The sequence below is a fragment of the Vulpes lagopus genome, chromosome 4 (genome assembly GCF_018345385.1).
Source record: "Vulpes lagopus strain Blue_001 chromosome 4, ASM1834538v1, whole genome shotgun sequence".
Taxonomy (NCBI): Eukaryota; Metazoa; Chordata; class Mammalia; order Carnivora; family Canidae; genus Vulpes; species Vulpes lagopus.
In genome coordinates this window covers 51762021-51777544 of record NC_054827.1, presented here as the reverse complement: position 1 = coordinate 51777544, position 15524 = coordinate 51762021, and the positions used below count along the sequence as shown (strand labels likewise).

At 51.3% G+C, this 15524-nt stretch overlaps 1 protein-coding gene across 3 annotated transcripts in view; it reads left to right on the top strand.

Moving 5' to 3' along the window:
* Positions 1-1310: 1310 nt before the first annotated feature.
* The window catches only part of DENND2A (DENN domain containing 2A), a 105269-nt gene continuing 91055 nt past the window's right edge, over positions 1311-15524 (top strand). Inside the window, exon 1 of one of the 3 annotated variants that reach the window (XM_041752610.1) lies at positions 1311-1507. The gene's annotated coding sequence lies outside the window, so the exon portion shown is untranslated. Of the gene's footprint in view, positions 1508-2209; positions 2332-2394; positions 2731-15524 lie in introns of those variants that run through there. The other 2 variants (XM_041752612.1, XM_041752611.1) reach the window with 2 other exon arrangements.

Below are 15524 nucleotides of genomic sequence, written 5' to 3'. Positions count from 1 at the left end.
TATCTTCCTCTCCCTCTACTCCTTCCCCAACTTGCTCACTCTCTATCTCTCCCCCCCTTTTAAAGATTTTATTTATTTATTCATGAGAGACATACACAGAGAGAGGAAGAGACACAGGCAGAGGAAGAAGCAGGCTCCCTGCAGGGAGTCTGAAGCCGACCGGATCCCAGGACCCTGGGATCACACCTGAGCGGAAGGCAGACAGATGCTCAACCACAGAGCCACCCAGGCATCCCTCTATCTCCCTCATAAATAAATAAATAAATAAATAAATAAATAAATAAATAAATAAAATCTTTAAAAATACATACATAGATGCTTATACCCTTTTAATAAAATGCTTGCAAATTTGTATTCTGAAAGTTTATGGTGGTTAGTTGAAATGGGTACGGCATGCTGGAGTTTAGGAAGCTTTAAGAAGCTCTAGAAAAGCTTCAAAGATCTCACAGAGGAAGGAAACCCTCAGCTAAGAAGGAGACAGAGTCCCCCCCCCCCCCCCCACTGACGTCTAAATCAGTCCCTCAAATCTTGGGCCCCGGTCCACAGGGACTGCCCAGACATTATGCCATGTTCCCCACCTTCTGCGATCCTTCCTTTGCTTTCCTCCCTCCTGCACACCCCCTTCGTGGATTTATATGCTAAACCTCTATCTCTGCTCCCCCTCCTTGCCTGAGCTTTAGGGGGCCCCGAGCCAAAGACGAGAGTGACTTTGCTCCCGTGCAGAGACGAGCCTGGGGTTTTCCCCGCGCCCATCAATCACCAGGCTCGGCTCCATCGCCCTGTCGCCGGGGAACTCCTCCGCTCACAAACCTTGCGGGGCCCGCGTTGTCCTCAGCGTAAGGAGCCCCGAGCACTTGCGCGCGTGTTCTTGGGCGGCCCGAAGTCCGCGATCTGTGCGCCCCGGGGGGGGGGGGGGGCTGGTCCTCCGTGAGTCACCGCCCTCGGGGAGCCGCCTCCGGACTCCCCTCCCCGCGCGGCTCGGGGACCCCCGGGGCCCGCGCCCGGGGCTGCAGCTGCGCGGATCCTGGGGGTCGGGGCCTGGGGCGCCCCGAGCGAACGGAGGTGCGGGTGCGGGGGTGTCGCCCTCCCGCGCCCTGGCTCTCCAGCACAGAGGGGGTTAAGCCGCCAGACCCCCCCCCCCCCCCCCAGGGCGAGGGGAAGAGTCCGGCAGAAGGTCCTGTTTACCGGCGCCGCTCGAGTCCGCGCGGCCCTGGGAGAGGCGTTGCCGTGGCAACCGGCCGGGCGCCCGCCAGCTGCGGATGAGCTCACTGGGCGGGGCGGGGCGGGGCGGGGGGCGCGGGGCGGGGGACGCGGCAGCCCTGCACTCGCCCACGGCGGCGGCCGGGCGGCGGGCACGCGAGCGCAGGGCGCGGGGAGAGGCCCGGCCGACTGCAGGGCGCGGGGCTGCGGGCCATGGCGCCCCGGGCCCCCGCCGCCCGCCGCCCCCGCCCGCCCGGGCGCCCCCGAGCTGCGCCTCGGAGCCCGCGGAGCCGCGGCCGGCCGGGAGGTAGGGCCGGGGCCGGGGAGCGGAGGAGGGGACGCGCGGGGCGCGGGGGGGCGGGGGGGAGCCGCCCCCCCCGGAGCTGGGAGCTGGGAGCTGCACCCCCGGAGCTGGGAGCTGGGAGCTGCCCGCCCGGAGCTGGGAGCTGGGAGCCGCCTCCCCGGAGCTGGGAGCTGGGAGCTGCCCCCCCGGAGCTGGGAGCCGCCCCCCCCCGGAGCTGGGAGCCGCCCCCCCCCGGAGCTGGGAGCCGCCCCCCCCCCAGCTGGGAGCCGCCCCCCCCGGAGCCGGGAGCTGGGAGCCGCCCCCCCCCGGAGCTGGGAGCCGCCCCCCCCCCGGAGCTGGGAGCTGGGAGCTGGGAGCCGCCCCCCCCGGAGCTGGGAGCTGGGAGCTGGGAGCCGCCCCCCCCCCGGAGCTGGGAGCTGGGAGCTGGGAGCCGCCCCCCCCGGAGCTGGGAGCTGGGAGCTGGGAGCCGCCCCCCCCCGGAGCTGGGAGCTGGGAGCGGGCCCCCGGGGGCTGGGAGCCGCCCCCCCCCCGGAGCTGGGAGCTGGGAGCCGCCCCCCCCGGAGCTGGGAGCCGCCCCCCCCCCCCCCCCCCCAGCTGGGAGCCGCCCCTCTGCAGCCCCGACTGCGGGCCTCCCGTGTGCGACGTGCGGGGCCTGCGGGGCTGGAGCAGAGGGCTGGCCAGACGGCCCCGGGGGCGCGGGGTCACTCGGGGCGCCTCGGGCCGGGGGGCCGGGGGGAAGCCGCTGTCCCGCGCCCCGGAAACCTGCAGGAACTGGGCCGAGCCCCGGCCCCCTGGCGGGCCGGGTTCCAGGGGGCGTGAGCGTGAGGGTGAGTGTAGGGAAAGCACCGAGGGGGGCTCAGCAGCCAGATCCCACCCCGCCCCACTGTGGCCACATTCGCGGTGTTGGGGGAGCAGGCTGGTAAAGATGATTAAATGATCGTATTTCTCCCACCTTCCCCCTAAGGGTGGACTTGGGAGCAGACGGAGCCCAGTGGGGGTCTCTCAACACGAGACACGATAATACTTAGGAGGGATCAGAGAGAGCTGGACTGAAACCTCGGCGGGGGGCCCGGCGGGGAAGCGGGGTGCGCCGCGGGCTCGGCCGGCCGGGAGGTGCGGTGACTGCGCTTTCCGCAGCTGGTGCTGGGGCAGGAGCAAGCGGGCCGCTAGCTGGTGTGGACGTGTGCGGCGGGGATGGGACTTCTCTGATGCCCCCAAGGACTCAGGTAACGATGGCCCCCAGGGTAGGAGGTTTGTAGCGGGCACTACTGTAATTTTGTTATTAAGCTCTTAACACCCTTGATGGTTAGGACATAAAAGAACAATCCTTTCTGTTTGCATCGTCGAATATTGAACTCACCGGAGGAGTGGAGTAGAAAGTCTTTGGGGTGGGCTGCTTTGGTGGGGTGAGTTCTGTGAGAAGTCAACAGCAAAGGGTGACTCCTTTTTTTGGGGCGGGGGGAGTCTAAGTGAAAATGCTGGCGGAGGAGGATGGCCTTCAGTCCTTTTACTGGGAAGACTTGAAGGCTCCCTGTGTTGTGTAATCATTCACTTGACTACTCTGTGCTAGGAGTTAGGGGTGAATAAAATAGCTCTCTGCTTTCCAGAACCTACCATTGATTGGGGTAGTCAAAAAATTAAAACCAGGGGCACCTGGCTGACTCATTTGGTAGCGCATGGGATTCTTGATACTGGGGTTTGTGAGTTCAAGCCCCACACTGGGTATAGAGATCACTAAAGTCTTTTTTAAAAATGCAAATACATAAATAAAATTTAAAAGCCAAAAAAAAAAAAAAAAAAAGGCAAACCAGTCATAGGCTGCCCTGGCTGTGAGTGCTGCAAGTAGCGGCACCCAGAGCTGGGTGGCCCAGCTCTGGGGAGGCCCGGCAGAGTAGGTAATGCTGGGACTGAACCCTGGAAAACCTCTTCATTGAGAAAACAAAGTAGGGAAGGTTGTTCCAGCCTGAGGAAACGGCAAGCGCACACCACACACGGAAAGGGAGGGAGGGGGAGGCAAATGTGGGGAGAATTCACAGTGTGTCCCCAGGGGAAGGAAGCTGAAGTGATGGCTTCAGCTGGGTGTCCTAGAAAGCCTGCTCTGGTTGTTGGGTGGAGGTCTGGTGGAGGATAGGATGGGGACCAAGGCCGTGCAGGGCCCAGGCCAGAGTTACTGACGCACAGATGATTGGCAATGCTGAGGTATGATGGAAGGATCCAAGAGATAGAGGTAGGACTTGGTGACAGGCTTTAGGTGCAGGTGAGGTAACTTAGACCAAAACCAAGTGCCCCAAAGCTCAGGAGAAAACAAAGCAAAGCACAAGGAGTGGATATTTTGAATGGCCTGAGTGGAGCAGATTACAACACTTGGACAATGAATCTGGCTCTAAGTTTTCTGGCAGCTTAGAGACAAACAAAAATACACTGGATTGCACAGTTTTGGATTTCTGACAACAGAAAGCTTGCAAATTAATTTTCGGAACAAAATTTTTTCCTGGAATTAACTCAACAGGGAATTTGTCATGAGGAACTTTGTGTAAAGACTAAAGAGTGACATAGAAGAAAAAATCTTCATTGTCAGTATTACAAAAGATGGGAAGATAAAATTCCACATGACTATCTTCCTATAGTATCTTCCTGTGATGACTTGGGAACTTACTGCATTTCTGTGGGCTGCTGAGAGTCAGCTCAGGCCTGGGGGCAGCCGCAGCTGGGGCCAGGGGAATTCAGGGTGGAGGAGCCCTTTTTCTCAAGTGTAGGAAGAGATGACACCTGCTTTGATGAATGTGACCTGCAGAGCACCCCGGGTTCCCACTGTGATGGGGAAGCAGGCAAGTCATAGTATGGTCCAGACCAGACTCGGGTCTGCTAGGGCAGTGAGCACCCAGAAATCCTGACCAAAGGAAGGTGGGGAGTGGGAGCAGAGTTTGAGGAGTCCTTTCAGATGGGCAAGTCCACTTCCCCTACCGAGGTCCCAGCCTTTCTACCCTCAGACCTGATGTTTTAAGCCTGCTCCTGGCGGTGGGGAAAGGGTGCGACTCCAGAGACCAGAGATTCTGAGAGCGGCCTGGGCCTGGGAGGGTGGGAACCGTGTTTGCTGAAACACAAGGAATGTCTCAGGACAAAATGGAGTGTGAACTGAGAGGACAGGTGAGCTGGGCAGGTCTTCAGACTCTGTCACAAACCTCCTGGTTGGGTCCTTCCCTTTGCTTTCTGTGGAAGGAATAGAACCTGCAGCATTTAGGTCAGTGCATTGCTACTGTTTAAACCGTCTTTTTGCTAATTTTAGATGTCTTATATTAGCATTGAGTAGATTTCTACTCCCCACCCCCATCACGTTTTTTTAACATTTATAACTCAGGGTGCACTTTGGAATACACATTTAGGGGCGCCTGGGGGGCTCAGTTGGTTAAGCGTCTGCCTTCAGTTCAGGTCATGATCCCAGGGTCCTGGAATCGAGCCCCGCATCAGGCTCCCTGCTCAGTGGGGACTCTGCTTCTCCCTCTGCCTCCCCCTGTTTGGGCTTGCGCGCTCATGGGTGCGCGCTCTCTCTCTCTCTCTCTCTCTCTCTCTTTCTTTCTTTCTCTCTCGCTCTCTCTTGCTCTCTCTCAAGTAAATAAATACAATCTTAAAAAAAAAAAACCACAACGTGGGATTCGATCCTGGGTCTCCAGGATCACGCCCTGGGCCAAAGGCAGGTGCTAAACTGCTGCGCCACCCAGGGATCCCGTGGGCATCAGTATTTTTGAAAAGTCACAGGTGATTTTAAGGTGCAGCCAAAGGTGAGAGCTGCTGCTTTAACAGTCACATAAAGGGCTTATCACAGTGGGTGACAGATTCCAAACGCAAGGACCCCATAAAATTTAAGATTACTCATTATGGAATCAAATGGCTGAGCAGCCATCAACATCAGGGTTTAAAGCCAACCAGAACAGATACACGTAAAAAGGCTGGTGGCAGACACATTCGTGTGAAACTAAGTATGTATGTGAAGTATGTTTTAAAAATAGAAATTCTAAAAGCATAATCACAAGGCTTCTGCAGTTAGATTTCCCTGATCCTGTTCTGTGTAGTGCTGCACCTTAGCCCAAACTGAGAAACTTTGGCACCATTGTCTCTGCCTGGAACCCACATAAGCTTTTCTTGAGTGCTGAGCCTCTGAGTTCTGGATTCTCCTTGCCTCCTGATATTCAAGTGTATTTGTTTTCTGACCCATGTCTTCTGTATGGGAAAGAAACAGAGAATTAGTTTGCAATTGAACATCCATAAAGTCTCAATCAAAAGGAATGAATCTCTAAGGGTTGAATTCCGCAACTCTGACAGGTTAATAAAGGGAAATTCTGAGGCTGGATGACTTTCCCAACAACATTCAAATATACCTTGTAGGCATTCGTTTCTCTGGCAGTGGGCAAAGTTGGCTCAGCTTCCTTTACTCTCTGGAATCCCAGCCCCATCTTTTTTGCTTCTTGGGGGCCTGTGGAATGTCTCACAGGTACTCATGAGTGACCAGCGTTGTGTCATGCCCAGTCTCCTGTGTCCAGCCATGGAGCCTTATTCCTCCACAGAGCCAGATGGCCTCCACAGGTACCGCAGGCTGTCTTTAAACATCCCCTACAGGGACACCTTGGTGGCTCAGTGGTTGAGCTTCTGCCTTGGACTCAGGTCATGATCCCAGGGTCCTGGGGGCCTGGGATTGAGTTCTGCATCGGGCTCCCCATAGGGAGCCTGCTTTTCCCTCTACCTATGTCCCTGCCTCTCTCTATGTGTCTCTCATGAATAAATAAATAAAATCTAAACAAAACAACAACAAGAAACCCTGTGTTGGCTACCCATTGGGGTTGACAGGCGCATCTGCCCCTTTAATTATATTTCAGTCACATGAAAATGAGGTGAGCACGTGCCTCAGTTTTCTACATTTGATGTCCAAAGACAGAGTATGTTGAGAAGCCAGAGTCAGACCATCTTTTACCCTTGTGCTAAGATCATTGTCTGATCTGAGCAAAAACGTATCCTGTCGACTCTCCGCTTGCATAGAAGCTAAGCCCTTTGCCATCTGCAGCCCAGAATTGCTTTGTCTTTGGCTTCCCTTGGACGCATCCATCCTTGGCCTGCAGTCGCCTGGAAGAGAGGTGAGCCCCAGACCCTCTTTTCTAACAGGCTGAACTGCCAAAAACTGTTATCTTTTTCCCCCTGGCCTTAGGGAAGGAAGGGGTGAGTCGCCTTCGTGGCAAGCTCAGGGAAGAGGTAGGCTTCCCTCAGTGGTGGGAACCAAGAGGCTCCAGGCTCCCCTTTAGAAGGAAATGAGAGCAGGATAGAGCTGGAGAGCAGGGCCAGGACGGGAAGTTGTGGCCGTGACCATCTATCCAGGGTACCCCAGGGCTCTGTGTCTTATCAGGAGGGCTTATCACACCAGTGCAAGCACAGTATCAGCTGCATTTCCTTTGCTGGTTTTGTTTCTTAAAAAGCGTACTTTAAAATTGTGAGTTGACTTTTTTTTTTTTTAAGATTTTATTTATTTATTTATGAGAGAGATAGAGAGAGGCAGAAACACAGGCAGAGGGAGAAGCAGGCTCCATGCAGGGAGCCCGATGTGGGATCGATCCCGGGACCCCCAAGATCATGCCCTGGGCCAACGGCAGGCGCCAAATCGCTGAGCCACCCAGGGATCCCCGTAAGTTGACTTTTATACACATACTTTTATTTATACATATATCTTTCTGTGTAAACTGTGAAAGTTCTGCTTGTTGGAAAACATTTAAGCAATACATAAAGAATAAAACAGAAAAAAATGAAAGTTAACCACATACTGTCTCCCTCCCTGAGGCAATCAGTGTGTGGTATATATCCCAGATCCGACCTTTCTTTTCTTTGTATGTAATATGTTTGCTTATGGAAATGGGTGCATACTCTCATAATTGAACAGCAGTTTGTGAAAATAAGTCCATGTGGGACGTACATCGTGCCATTCTTCTCTGCAGCCTCCTGGTGTTCCTTCAGTGTGGATTGCCTTTATTAGTTTAACACGTTACCTGTTGATGAACCCTGGGTTGTTTCTGATTTTAGCCACTACAGACACTCTCTGGCACTTGTTCCAGTATTTCTATAAGATAAATTCTTATAAGTATAATTGCTAGATTAAAATAGATTTCGTGGGGGGCAGCCCCAGTGGCTTAGCGGTTTAGCGCCACCTTCGGCCCAGGGCGTGATCCTGGAGACCCAGGATCGAGTCCCATGTCAGGCTCCCTGCATGGAGCCTGCTTCTCTCTCTGCGTCTCTCTCTCTCTAATAAATAAATAAAATCTTTTAAAAAACATAGATTTCAGGGACGCCTGAGTGGCTCAGCAGTTGAGTGTCTGCTTTCAGCCCAGGATGTGATCCCAGGGTCCTGGGATCAAGTTCCACATTGGGCTCCCTGCATGGAGCCTGCTTCTCCCTCTGCCTATGTCTCTGCCTTTCTCTCTGTGTCTCTCATGAATAAATAAATAAAATCTTAAAAAATATATATTTCAAAGCCAAATGTGTATTGAATATATTTGGGCCCAGTGATGACATCCCAAAAATGAGATTCTGATGCTCAATCTTAAAAAAAATTATAAAATATATTATTATATTATACCTCTTTCTCTCTCTCGTTTTAAAAGATTTTATTTATTTGAGAAAGTGTGTGCAAGAGCAGGGTGAGGAGCAGAGGGAGAAGCAGACTCCTCACTGAGCAAGGAGCCTGACTGATTCCAGTGTCCTGGGATCATGACCTGAACTGAAGGCAGATGCTTAATCAACTGAGCCACCCAGGTGCCCCAACCTTTCTCTCTCTTAACCCAAGTGTTCCCACCCCGGTTCCCCACCGAATTTACTATGAGTTTCTATTTAAGTTAATACAAAAATTAAAATTCACAGTGTGGTACATTCATAAAGGGAATCTACTATTTTGAGTTTTATTAAAATAGGCAGCATATTAAAATTATAAGAAGTTTATTATATTTTGTAGATTGACATCAGCAAACTGATTTAATTTTGTCTCTGACTGTTGGTTTCGTGTTCCAATAACCTTGATCCCACATAACCATGAGTCCACATATTGTGTAGGCGGAAATGTGGGATGGGTGGGGTAGGTTATACACGAGTCATCCCAGTGCAATAATCCAAAGTGCCTCCCCTTTCTCCCTCATACTTCCTTGCTTCTCAAAAAGAGATACGGTAGGGTTGCGTTTGACTTAGCACCAAGTTCTCTGGAAATCCACTTTGGGTTGTGGATAGGGCAACTGTATATACAGACTGGGACACTTTGAAAGTAAAAAGCGAGCACTTAAGATAAATTTTTTTTTAAAGATTTTATTTATTCATGAGAGACACAGAGAGCGAGGCAGAGACACAGGCAGAGGGAGAAGCAGGCTCCCTGCAGGGAGCCCAATGTGGGACTCGATCCCAGGACCCCGGGATCACGACCTGAGCCCAAGGCAGACATTCAACCACTGAGCCACCCAGGAGTCCCTAAGATAAATTGTTAATTGGTCTACAACAGATCTATGCTGGGACTGTCCTTGGAAACTGCAACTCACAGCCGCCCTGGGAAAGGAGGAGATTTGGCCGTGGCGCCCATTTTCCCTGCTGGTCCTGGTGCACTGACATAAGCAGACATGAGTTTGTATTGTCCCTCTGCCCCCCAGCCTTTTTTAACTCCCCCAGAGTAGAGCCCTCAGCCCAGGGAAAGAGGAGGGGTCAGTCAGGTGCTACACATGAACTTTTTCCCCCAAAAAGAGTCAGAGGAGATGGATACTACTTTCCCTGCCAACCCCCAGCTCACCATGAGAAAAATAATAACCGACTACCTTTTTTCAGCAAATTGGAAACACTAATGCAGCTGTAATTTTTTTTTTTAAGCAGCTGTAATTTTATCTGTGCTTTTCATGTCTCTGGGAGTTACAGGCTCAGTCACCCCCAGATGACCAGGCAAAGGCACTTGGATGGGATCATGCAGCCCATCAGGATTAAAACTGCCCTTGCATGGTCAAGGGAGAAGTTATCTGGGGGAGAAGGCATAGAGGGCCAATTTGATCACTGGGCAGGGGTGATGGGGTGGCCTGAGATTCAGAACTTGCATCCCCTGCAGCTGGATGGGCCAGTGGGCCAGTTTCTCAGCCGCAGACTTGGTCAGGGGTGGTGACCAGGAAGATGCAGAGGAGATTCTAAAAGCAGCTTGCAGGTGCTCTAGGCTTCTATGCCAGAAAATGTCTCCAGCTCTCTGGGGGCTAAGGGGGGTTCTCTACTTAAGACTGTGAGTTGTAGGAGAGAGTGGTTCAGATTTGGAATGAAGTATGTGATCATCCAACCCCTAGTAAAACTCCCCAGCATCTTGTGGCCCCTGTCATCCTTTACATCTGGTCCATGTCATCGTCTGTGTTGGTGACAATCAACAAACATACATAAGCTCCCAGGACATCAAAAAGCGACCAGTGCTTTCTGTTTACCCTCTTTGCTGATCTGATGCATCTAATGGGGTGAAAAAATCTCAGAGAAGAGTAACCTCCTTGATGCCTCCCAAAACAGTGAGACTTGGAGGTCCCAGCACTTCTGAAGGGCCAAGAAAGGCTCTGGTCTCCCCTGAACACAGGACAGCCAAGATTGCCAGCCTGGGGCAGAGAGGAGAGAGCCAGGGAAAGGGTCAAAGACAAGCAGCTTCTGATACACAGCTCAAGGCTCAGGCTGCCAGCTGCTTGAAGGAAAAGAGGAGGATGCTGCTTCCAGGCTGGGGAGATGGAGCCCCTGAGGCAGGCCCACTAGCTCCTCCCCGAGGCCCTGGAATCCTGCTTCCTTCCCTAACCATCTGCTGGGACCTTATCTGAAGTTATTAATGATGCATCCTGTGGCCAGTTAACTGTTCTTTACCTCCCTAATATACATGTCCACTCCCCCACCCCAGGTCAAGGCTGACGTAGAACTGATGTGCTCTGATATATCTGTCCACTTGTCAAAATGCTGACTGCTTCTGAACTGCTTGGTAAACACTCACTGCCCTGAGCATCCAGTCACCCACATTCCCGGGAACCCCAACCTCCCCAGATCCAGCCATTACAGGGTTAACAGTGAGGCCATTCTGATTGGCTGGTGGCCCAGCCACCTTTGGTAAGTACTCAAGTGCCTCCTTCCCTGAGACACCATAGTCTTTGGTTATCCTCATTGTCTTTAGAAAGAGAGATCTCCACCAATTCATTTTATTTTTCTTCTCCAACAAGCAGTTGTGCCTCACTCCTAGTAGACCAACTGTGGGTTAGACACTGTAGAGGAATAAAAAGAAGCCCAAGGCCTGTGTACCACCATCAGACTGCACCATCTAGTTGGAAGGCCCAGATAAAGAAAGAAAAAGAAGCTGAGGCAAGCTCAGTAGCGAGGGCCATGTAACAGCGCCCCATGCCAGTTTTTTCACTCTCTTTGTTTGCACTTGTCCCTCAGGTCATTCCTGCTCACAGGTTCAGGGGCTCCTTCCCAGATTTACACCTGGGGGGCTTCTTTTGCCAGACCCTTAGATCTTCACCTCTGACTGCCTACTCCAGGAGGGTCCTCTTAAATGTGTCATTTTAACTCTATCATGTCTAATAGAGTGCATACCTTCATTGTGTATTTTTATTTAACCAAGGTAGCCAATCTTAACTCGTCCTCCTTCCTTTCAGGACATGCCCAAGTGTAAGCCACCAACCCACTTCATCTTCTCCTGGTTCTCATCACTCAGGGGCTTCCATCCCCTGAGTCCAGGTGTCCAGGCACCTCCAGGCACCCAATCTAGTCTTAAGGACCACCAGATCCGACTGCTTTGAGGCCGTCTGTGACTCCTCTCTCATTGCCCACCTCTACATTCCTCTAGTTTATATTTGTTTCATAACCTTCCCCAATGTAGTTCAGATTTAGTCCTTGAACCAATCTCCTACTATGACTTTTTTGAAATATGTGTCAGGCATTCCCTGGACTGATCCTGTCTTATTTTTTTTTTTTTAAGATTTTATTTATTTATTCATTAGAGACAGAGAGGTGGAGAAGCAGGCTCCATGCAGGGAGCCCCATGTGGGACTCCATCCTGATCCTGGGACTCTAGGATCACACCCTGAGCTGAAGGCAGGTGCTCAACCGCTGAGCCATGCAGTCGTCCCAATCCTTTTTGTCTTGAACAATTGCAATCTTTAATTGCCATTCGGTTAGTTGGGCTTACAGCTGTTATCCCTAGCTCTAAGAGGCAGGGACCATCCCCTATATTTGTATATTTGGATGCATATTTCCCAACGGCACCTCATGCGAACTCCTGTATTTGCTCTTTGGTTAATTTTACTGATTAAATTCAAATCCATTCATGCCGGCCCAGATGAACTAAATAAAATCATGGGGGAAAGACCATTTCCCATATCTAAAAACCTAGCTAAATAAAAGGAACACGTTCCCAGGCATCGCACAACTTCCAAGTACCAAACACCAGGCACAGATAGTAAACAAACAGAAACAGGACCTCAGAGTTCAGGGAGCCTGAAAAGGAGGGGGAGGGGAGGGAAGGGGTGGGGAATTAGGATGAGCCCGCTGTGCTGATCAAGGGTGGGCTCCTCCTACTTCCACATCCAGGCTGAAGCTGAACTTGAGCACGTCCTGGTCTCTACCGAAAAGGAAAAGGGGGTCAGCTCCCCTTCCAATTTCAAAACCAACTTGTACAGATTGCACTGCAATGGCAATTCCATGTTTGAGAGTGTTTTGCAGCTTTCCCAACTTGGAAACAACTGAGGCAAGATCAACAGCCCTGCAGATGAGCCTAGGATGTGTTATTGTTATTATTATGAGCTCCCACATGATTGCTCCTATTTTATTATTTGGCAGAGTTAAGCACCCTTTCTTGCAGAAGACAAGTGTTGAGCCCTTTTTATGGGACATGTGCTGTGCTGAGTGCTTTACAGGTGCATTCTCATTTAATCCTTACTGCATTCTTCCAAAGTAGGTGCTACAGTCACCATAGTTTCACAGATGAGAGAACTGCGTCTTTGAAAACTTGTCCCAGGTCCCACAGCTCCAGTGGCAGAGCTGGAATTTGAACCTGGGTCTGTTGGCAGATTCTTTGCTTTTTAACCCCATCTCTCGAGGCCTTTCCCAGAACAAGGAGCCCCGGCAGAGCGGTCTGGGCCCCCTCCTCCCTCCCTGGCCCCAGGAAGGGGGATGCGAGATGACGTCTTCCTTGAAGATTGCTGCCTTTTGTCCAAATGTGCTGGCCGGGAGCCAAGCTGGAAAGTCTCTGCTCATGGAAAGAAAGAGAACAGAAGCCAGCAAAAGAGGGTGGGAAAGGGTGTGAGGGGGAGGAAAGGAAGAGGAGGACAGGAATTAGGGAGAGAGGAGGCAGGAAAGTGAGGAGTTTGGAGCAGCTCAGCTGCAGCCAGAGATGGGTGTCAAGAAGCAAACAAAACGTGGCCTTCAGGTGCATCCCTTCAAGTGCCTACCTCATGGTGTGGGGTGAGCATCCAGCGCTGGTAGGCACAGGCCCTGGGGCTCTCCAGGTGCTCATGGGCCAGGACTGACCCGGCGGGCTGGGGGTGGGGCACTACCTCCCCTCCCCTCGGTATTATTACCGGTATTACCGTTTGGTGAGGTCAGGTTAAAAGGAACATCAGGAGAGCATTCAGGAGCAAGAAAAAGTCACAAAATGGCAGCTTGAGGGCAGCCTCTGGGAGTGGAAGGGATGGCCAGGCAGTGCCTTGGTGCCAGGGTGTTCGCGGTGGACAGAACAGGAATGGAGGGGAGGGGAGAGAGGGGTGGGTACTGGGTACTTGGAATAAAATCCAATCATAACAATTTATCGAGTAGCTACTTTGTACTCAGGAAGGGAAGGCCTGTACTCTGGGACAAAGCATTTCTTTGAGTGCTAGGCAATGGACTCTTGAATCTGACAACCCAGACACATTCAGCATCCATGTGGAGAGAATTATTCCTCTAGACCTCAGTCTCCACATCTGTAAAGGGGAGACAGTTGTAAGGTTGGCATGAGGATTCAATGAAAGAATCCATGAAGAAGGGGCACCTGGGTGGCTCAACGGTTGAGAATATGCCTTTGACTCAGGTCATGATCCCAGGGTCCTGGGATTGAGTCCTGCCTCGGGGAGCCTGCTTCTCCCTCTGCCTCTCTCTCTGTGTCTCTCATGTATAAATAAATAAAATCTTAAAAAAAAAAAAAAGAATCTATGTAGAATCTCACCTGGAGAACAGCAAATACTCTATAAATGTTATTCATTATTGCAGCTTGAAGCCATTCATTATTGCACATAAATATGTTGAACCTTCAATAAGATGTATTTTTTTATTTTTAATTTTTAAAAATATTTATTCAGAGAAAGAGCATGCGCTTGAACCTGATTGCAGGGGTGGGAGGGTGCAGAAAGGGGCTGGATCTCATGACCCTGAGATCATGACCTGAGCCAAAATAGAGTCCAATGACACTCAACCACCCAATCGACTGAGCCACCCAAGCACCCCAGGTAAAACGTATTTCCATAACAGTTGAAGCCAGCCTTAGATGAAAGAACATAAGGTTGCACAAAGTTAGACTATCAAGAGTAGATAAGTTAATAACTGCTCTGGAAATTCAGGAGAGTGGGGAAGAACTTCAGTTTGGGGTGATCAGAGTAGACTTTATGGAGCAGTTAGGATTTAAACTAGGTTTTGAAGGGTAGGTGGGACTATAAGAGCAAGGAGAAGGGAGGATGACAACTGAGGGCAAGGATATGAACAGAAGTGTGGAGCTGGGAAAACTCTAATTCACTGAAGCACGGGGGTGTTTGCCAATAGGACATACTAGCTATTCTCTTGCCCACAATATACTCTTGGGATATACCCTTGGGCGAGGTTTTTCCTTTATGTCCATTTTAGCTGCAAAAAAAGCTGATCGCCAGGTTGCTGCATCCGATGAAGAGGCACCTGGATATGACCTAACGTAGCCCCCCCCTTAGTCTGCCTTGGCGGTTTTTTGGTGGGTTCTTCCTCCCCGTGTTTCACTGCCATTCTATCCCTGATTCTTTGGTTTTCAGCCTTTGTCTTTCTTTCTGATTCTCTGTCTCTACTTTTCTGTCTTACCCTCAATCTCCAGTTCATTTCCTTTTACCTGCTAACACTAAGTCTCTCTTCCTCCCTGGTATATGGCCCGGAAGCTCTGAACACTATATTCAATAAAATTTTTTTAAATAGAAGAACCTGGGAGCCAACAGCTAATATTACTTGGTGCCAGTGGGGCAAATGTTTTTGGGTTTTGTCGCTTTTCAAAAATCCCTCAATGTCCTAATAACAAAGGACACTTCTCATTTCTTAAAAAACAAAACAAGACCAAAAAAAAAAAAAAAAAAAAAACCCCAACAACCCCAAACAAACCCCCAAACCGCACAGACCTCAGAAATTTGTCTGGATTTCTGAAGAGGTGGGCTGGCTCCTCAGCTGACCAAAAAGAGAAGACCAAGAAGAGAAGAGAGCCACCTTCATCAAGAACACATAACCAGTAGACCCAGGTTCCCCTAGGACAGCTTTCCACTGCAACATGAGTCCTCTGGGGAAGGGAAGAGTATGGAGCTGGTGAATGAGCCCTAGGTGGGGCGACAGGAACCCTGGGGTCCTGCTCCTGTCTCCGCCACCACCAACCAGGTGACCAAAGTTAGATGAGCCACTAATTTCTTGGGCCACAGCATCCTCATTTCCAGCCCCAACTTCCTACTGATCCATCCCCTTTCTGTGTTCAGATTTAGAAGCTTCTCCACCCCCCACGGGCTTTTCTGGCTTCATCATGGGTCTCTCCCACCCGCCCTTTTTGAGTTTCCTCACTGGACTGGGGCCTCTAAAAGCACTGTCGTTTACAGGCTGGGTTCCCAGTACGGACTGGGTCACGAGGGGAGAATTGCTGAGGCCAGGAGGAGGATGTGGAAGGCTGGGTCAGCCGGTGCAGGCGTCATTCCCAACAGGGTCCTGGGAGAAGGGGCTCAGCATTTCCTGAAGGGAAATGACTCCCATAAATAGAGGGATG